Source organism: Manis javanica, chromosome 11, assembly GCF_040802235.1.
Source record: "Manis javanica isolate MJ-LG chromosome 11, MJ_LKY, whole genome shotgun sequence".
In the NCBI taxonomy this organism is placed as follows: domain Eukaryota; kingdom Metazoa; phylum Chordata; class Mammalia; order Pholidota; family Manidae; genus Manis; species Manis javanica.
The window spans coordinates 23,481,417-23,488,391 of NC_133166.1; the positions used below are offsets into that span (position 1 = coordinate 23,481,417).

Genomic DNA, 6,975 nt, shown 5'->3' on the forward strand with positions numbered 1-6,975 from the left:
GACTTTTAGGTGAATCCTCAATAAAAAAAGAACGATGGCAATAGAAAAAAAATTTTAAGTTTTGAAAAAATAATTTTCACCAAATTCTGTACTGATGACTTATCCTCTTAAAAGTGAAGACAAAAATCAACTACCCTTCAATAAAAAAAAAGTGAAGACAAAAATTACTCTGTTGTATAACTGAGGCAAACAGAACTCTGTATATATACTATATTTCAATAAAAATAAATATATAAAATACAAATGAAGACAGAAGTTATAATTTTCAGATAAGGGATACCTGAGATAATTCCTCTCTTGCATTCCTTCACAAAAGGAAACATTAGTGAATGGTGTTGGACAATACCTCTTTTAGTGTTTGTTTCTATAAATAAAATATGAATATTTTACTAATATAATGATGGGGCATGTTTCAAACGCAGTAAAAAAATATTTACAAGTAACAAATTTAGCTTTGAATGGAGAATAATATAACAGAAATTTCAAATACACCTTCATGGAAGATTGTCTATAAAATAGTAAACTTATGTGGCTACCATATCTCTTTTTGAAAATCTTTTCACTTAGTTTTTTCTGTGTAAATTGTGTTCACTGAACTAGGCAATTCAGATAAAATTATTATAAAGATCAACTGTATCATATGATTCATATGTATTCTCCATTCATTTGGTTGTAGAATGGATTGATAGACATGCATTTATGGGTAATATTTAACTTTGTAATCTGGAATGTGTTTCTGTATCCTACAAATATATTTAAAGCATATTCCATCACCAAGAACATAGACCCACTCGGTCGGTTTATTTCTCACTGCTCTATTGTGTTTCACATTGATGCATACGCTGTCATCAATTCAGGCAGTGTTACTCTATGGAAATCATTTCTTACTTCACTATAATTTTTGGTTAAACATTGCTTCCAATATTATTATATGTATGTATTTTAGCTAAGCAGTAGACTACTGTTAAAAATTTATTTCCAAACAATTAACACTATGAATAAAAATGTCAAGAATATGAGAAACAATAAATTTTGCTCTATTTTGTGTCCCAGGAAAGAGAACTAAAATATATACATACATATACATATAATTAATGCTAAAATTATAAGAAAGAGATGTTATTTTGTAATAATTTGTGTGAGAAGCAATAATCTGAATATTCAGGGAGAATGGTGGAAGAAATATTCCTAAAAGAAATATGTACAGTTTTTAAAGCTTAAAACACTTCAGAAAAGACTATTTCAGCAACAATCCTACTGTCCCATTTAAATTAATTCAATAGTCAGTGTTAGGATAAGTGACTTAAAGAGACAAACTTATCTAGTCCTTACCTCTATGACTAGAAAACTAAGCACCAACAGACACTGACATCTAACAACTTATTAGAGGGCTTAAAAGAAACAAGAATCAAAATTGTCCCAATGTCATGGCTCTAGAGACACCAATACCTGGAATCATTTAACTGGTTTCTCAGCTGTACATTCTCACATCCTGATGCTAAAGCTCACCTCACACATGGAGAGAATTAGTGAGATATGTATAATGTTAGTTTCCATCAGCACATTCATTTCTGCTTTGAAAAGAACACATGAACCACCTGGTCCCGGATCTGTTTGGTCTTGATCCCATAAATGATGGGGTTCAGCATAGGAGGAGCCAGAATATAGACATTGGCTAGCAGGACATGGATATGAGGTGGGATGTGGTGTCCAAACCGCTGAGTGAGCACTGAGAAGATCCCAGGCCCATAAAAGAGGAGGATGACACAGACATGGGAGCCACATGTGTTGAGAGCTTTAAGACGAGCATCTCGGGATGGCATGCAGAAGGCAGCACGGAGAATAAGCACATAGGAAATTAAAATTAACACAACATCTATGACCATGGTTGACAAAAGGACAAAAATGCCATACCAGGTATTTATTCATATGTCATCACAGGAAACACGGGCCAGGACAATGTGCCTACAAGCCGTGTTTGGGAGGATGTTACTCTTGCAGAAAGTCAACCTTTTCAGAAGAAATATTACAGGAAAATATGTACAATAACTTCTCAGAAGGATAGTCACACCTATTTTTCCAATCAGAGCATGTCTAAGCATAGTGGCGTATCTCAGTGGGTAGCATATGGCAATGTAGCGGTCAAATGCCATCACCAGCAAGATCCCTGACTCATAGATAAAAGTGGAAGACAGGAAGAATACCTGAGCAAAGCAGCAATCCAGGGAGATCTCCCCAGCACAGAACCAGAAGATGGCCAGGGCCTGAGGCACTGTGCACGTGGAGAGGACAATGTCTGCTCCGGCCAGCATGCAGAGGAAGAGGTTCATGGGCTCATGGAGGCTGCGCTTTGTGAGGATGATGCAGATGAGCAGGCTGTTCCCAAGTAGGGCGATGACATAGGAAATGAGGAATGGGAGGGAAATCCACATGTGCTGGTCCTCAAGACCAGGCATGCCCAGCAACTGGAAGATTACGTGGCTAACACCAGTATGGTTTAAGGCAGTCATGTCTGGTTAGACCACTGGAACTCCACCATCTATGTGCAGAGACAGAGTAAAGTACAGATTACATTACAAGATTTTCCTATATATCATCATCAGTTTGGCACCTCCCTGATCCCACTCAATTCAGAGGATGCCAGGAGCTCTGTTATATATAAAGATTAATAAGACAATTTGTTCTCTAAATGAGCTCATAATCACAAAAAATAGATAATCTTATACAACAAAATAAAATAAAGATTTTATGTTGACATCTTAGTCGTACAAATTTAAACTCATGCAGTAACAAAAGACATGAAGTAATACTTTCTGTACTTGTGAAGATTTAAAGAATCAGTAAGTACTTGAAGTTACCCTTGAAGTCAGTGTGTTAAGTCAATAGTTGGAAGGAGAGGCAAAGAGAATTTTGCTTGTGGGAGGCACTATGGGAGAGCCCAGGAGCTTAGGGAATAAAGTGTTGCCCATACGTGAACTTGCATGTACCAGAGTGATTGACTTTCTAATGAAAGGTCACTCCAAGAAACTCACTTGCCTTACAAAGGTTTTCAGTCTTGATCCCAAACCCTTCAGTATCTTGGAGAAATCATCTTACTTTCCTGATTTGTTCTGCTGAAAGAATTACCCTCATTTGGGACATATCTCAGTAAACGCATGACACATTCTCATTACCTGCATAAGTTGCTCCTTTCCCTGCTTTCACAGGAGTCTAATATATAGTGCAGTAGGTACTAAGAGTACTTATTTTGTGGATAGAAGCATTTTTGATTATTTGTCAATGATTCCACCAAATGATTCTGAATTTTCTGTGTTCTGAGTAGTGTGTTTATACCTTGTGTGTTCCCAGAAACTAGCACACAGGGTATTCAAAATGTTTAAGAAAACAACAAATATTGTGTTGTGTGATGATACATCAGGGCTAAGAAGTCAGGGAAAAGTTCCTAGAAGTACATTGGATGTTTAGAGTCGTCAGGATCTGGGGCCAATGTAGACCCTTATGTGTAAGGACTCAGGGCTCATTGGCACAATAAAAACTAAAGAATCCCTCAAACTCAGAGTTCCCTCACTCTCACCACCATGAGAGCATTTTCCATTTCTGAGAATTACCCTAATTGGGACAGTGGTCCAATGGTATGCTAGTAAACTGACTGAAAGATACATGAATTCATGCAAGTGAATAAAATAAAGCAAAGCCTGGTTTGTAGTGCTTGCCATTTCCCTTGTTGCACATACTCCTACCAGTGCCCATTTCAAGCTAACATGAGGTCACTGATATGGAGTCTGAAATACACACAAGTGCACAAATCCATATTTTGTCAATCTGTATAAATGGCTCCAGCACACAGCTGCTCTATTCCCTCTAACTGGGTCTATTGCACTAAAAACAAAATCAAAAAAAAAAAAGTCAGAGTATTTTTTGCCTGTTTTATGACCCACGAGATCTTATCAGGAGCAAATTCTTCCCTTTGAAATTTCACTCCACAACTTGCTTGCTTCAAGTCACTTGCTTCAAGTAGACTTAATCAGAATACTAGCAGCAAGACTTGCAGAGTGAGGGGAGCCAGGGAGCTGAAGTTTTATGATTTGCCTGAAGCCCTCAGGGACGATGTACCCCAGGGGTTGCAGACAGAGGGCTGCCTTTAAGCAACACCCTCTCACCCAACATTTAGGTGACATCATTATGGCTCCCAAATCTGATTTTAGGGAAGTGTGTAATCGCACATCTAATATAATGTTGCTGGTCATGGATGCTGCTTATCAGGTTAATGAAGTTCTCTTCTATTCCTACTTACTAAGTTTTTATTCTGAGTGGGTTCTTAGTTTTACCAAATGATATTTTACATTGTACAGCTTCATACAAAATATGGACACCTTTCCAGCTGTGTTTCCTTCCTCACCCCCATGTCTTTGCCTTAGTGGCCATATGTACTATAAATATTATACATTACAAAGTCCAAACCCCATGGAATGATGTTATCATCTTGCTCTGAAGAGTCATATGTATTTATGGAAATCAAGATGAAGTAACATTTTATATTTAGCCCAATAATTACACTTTGTGATACACTGATTTCTTCCTCAGGAATCAAGTTTCCATCCAGTATCACTGGTATTATTTCCTTTCAGCCTGATGTATCTCTTTCAGCATTTTTTGTATTGCAGATTTCGGACTACAGATTTTCTTATTGTTTTTTTATTTGAACATATCATTATCTTAACTTCATTTTGAAGTGTTGTTTTGCTAAGATTTCAGGGTTAGTGGGTGTTTTATTTAGTAGTTTCAAAAGATTTTTCACTATCTTCTGTCCTCCACAATTTCTTGAAAGGTCTACAGTAATTCAAATTTTCATTGCCCTATGGAACATGTCTTATTTTTTTGGCCACTTTCAAGATACTGCTCTTCATATTCAGTTTTCATAGATATGTGTCATTTTCTGTATAGCAAGAAAAATAAGCAACATCTCCCACACATACCTGGTTACATCTCTTTCTTTTCCTCCCACTTCACTATCTCATTAAAGCCATAGACCTTTTGCTCTTTATTTTTCCATTGGCCAAAATTCTCTCTGCACATATTTCTATGACTTACTCTTCAGCACATAAGTTTCACCCAAATGTCCTCTGCTAAGTAAGACCTTCTCTGACAACCCAATATTAATCACATATACTCAAATATGAAATGAAAGATTTATTAAATAAAAATTCATAAAGGAACTTCATCAATAGAAGCACATCAGCCACCCATCCTCACCTTGGGTACATGGGCCCTAAGTTAAGACAATAGACCCGATGTTATACATCAGAGCTGTGCTTTGCAATAAGCCCATCTAACACTGTTTTTTAAATGTTGTGCCTGAAACAAAGCCATCTCTAAATCCTATACCTCTATCTTTTCATTTGTTTGGTCAAACAGCCCATTATTCCTCTACTGTGAAGTTTTCCTCACTGAAATGTGTAAAAGAAAATGTGAACTTGCTGGACTACAGATTTATTCCTGGGGTTCTTAAACTGATTGGGCTAGGACTGTGTCACTAACCTCCAATCTCACACCCAGTAAGGATTCTAGCCCTTGTTTAATTGCTTTTCATAGCGAAGCATTGTCTTGGGTCATGTTCTTCGAGCTATAGGGAAAATGTACTTCCAGCCATGGGGAAAACATCATGATCTTTGCTGAAATAAACTTTATATAGAGAAATTTTGCCTAGATAAAAATGTGTGCTAAAATTTAATTCACAGATACTAGGATTAAAGGTGGCAGTGTGAGAGGTGAGACAGAGGCCCTCTCCCAAATCCACATATAATATGAAAATATAGTTAATACAACTAATCCTGAAAGAGCATCAGGAAAAAAGGCTGTGCCAGACTGCATACACCTGGAGAAAAGAACAGACCTCATGGAACAGGGTAATATATGAGAGCCATGATCCAGGGGAACCAAAGCTCTTCCCCAACCCCAGCTCACTAGTGGGAGGAAGAGAAATGGAATAGGGAGGGGGTGGAAGCTTAGGACTGCTGGACACACAGCCATGGAGATCTGCTCTGGGAGCATGAACCTACATTGAATGGTGCTCTGGAGATTAGTGGGATTGGAAAACTAAGACAGGCAGAATACTTGGAGAAACTGAGATTCCAGCTGCTTGTGGAAAACAGGGATCCACATCTGGTTGCTCTGGCACAAAACAAATGTGGGCAGTCTGAGAGACTTCCCAACAGTGAGACGGCTGCTAAAGGGGCAAGGCAGCACAGAGATTGCTGCTCAGGAGAAAGGACAGGTGAACAAAATTGTACAGGCACACTCTGTGTGGCAGGTGGAGAACTTTCAGGAGCTTCAGGAGCTCCATCCCCTTGGCTGGCTACCAGTTCTGAGGCCCCCCACATGTGATACACAGATTGCTGTGCCTTCTTCCCAGCCAGCACTGGCTTGTAAACTGGCAGCTCCTACGTGGCATCGGGCCAGCCAGAGGGAGACCATGCCTATGGCACCTACAAATGCAAAACATAGAGGCTTGCACCCATGTATTTGGCCCACTGGTTCTGGTAGTGGAGACAGGCACAGCAGCCAGGAAGCAGGAAACAGATCTTTCCTTCCCCCGGGCACCAGTGCTGCTCCCCTGCATCCCCCAACATCGCTCCAGGGTCTGAGCAGCTCTAAAGAACAGAGCTTCTGAGCATTAGAGAATGCCACATAGAAACAAGAAACACCAAAGGAAACTAGTTCAAATCAAAATCCCACCAACACTAGAAAAAGGGCCAAGTGAAACTGAACTTATCAATCTTCCTGTAAGAGATTTCAAAATAAAAATTATAAACATGCCCATGGAGTTACAGAAAAATATTCAACAACTCAGGGAAGAATTCAGCAATGAGATTCAATCATTAAGAAATACAGTATCTGAAATGAAACTTAACAATGGAGGGATTTACAATCAGATTGGATGAAGTAGAGGAGATGGTAAATAGAATAGACATTAAA

The 6,975-nt window shown here is 38.6% G+C and overlaps 1 pseudogene; it reads right to left on the reverse strand.

Annotated features, from left to right (window-relative positions):
- Positions 1-1,565: 1,565 nt before the first annotated feature.
- Positions 1,566-2,510, reverse strand: LOC108385370 (olfactory receptor 52B4-like; annotated as a pseudogene).
- Positions 2,511-6,975: the final 4,465 nt, after the last annotated feature.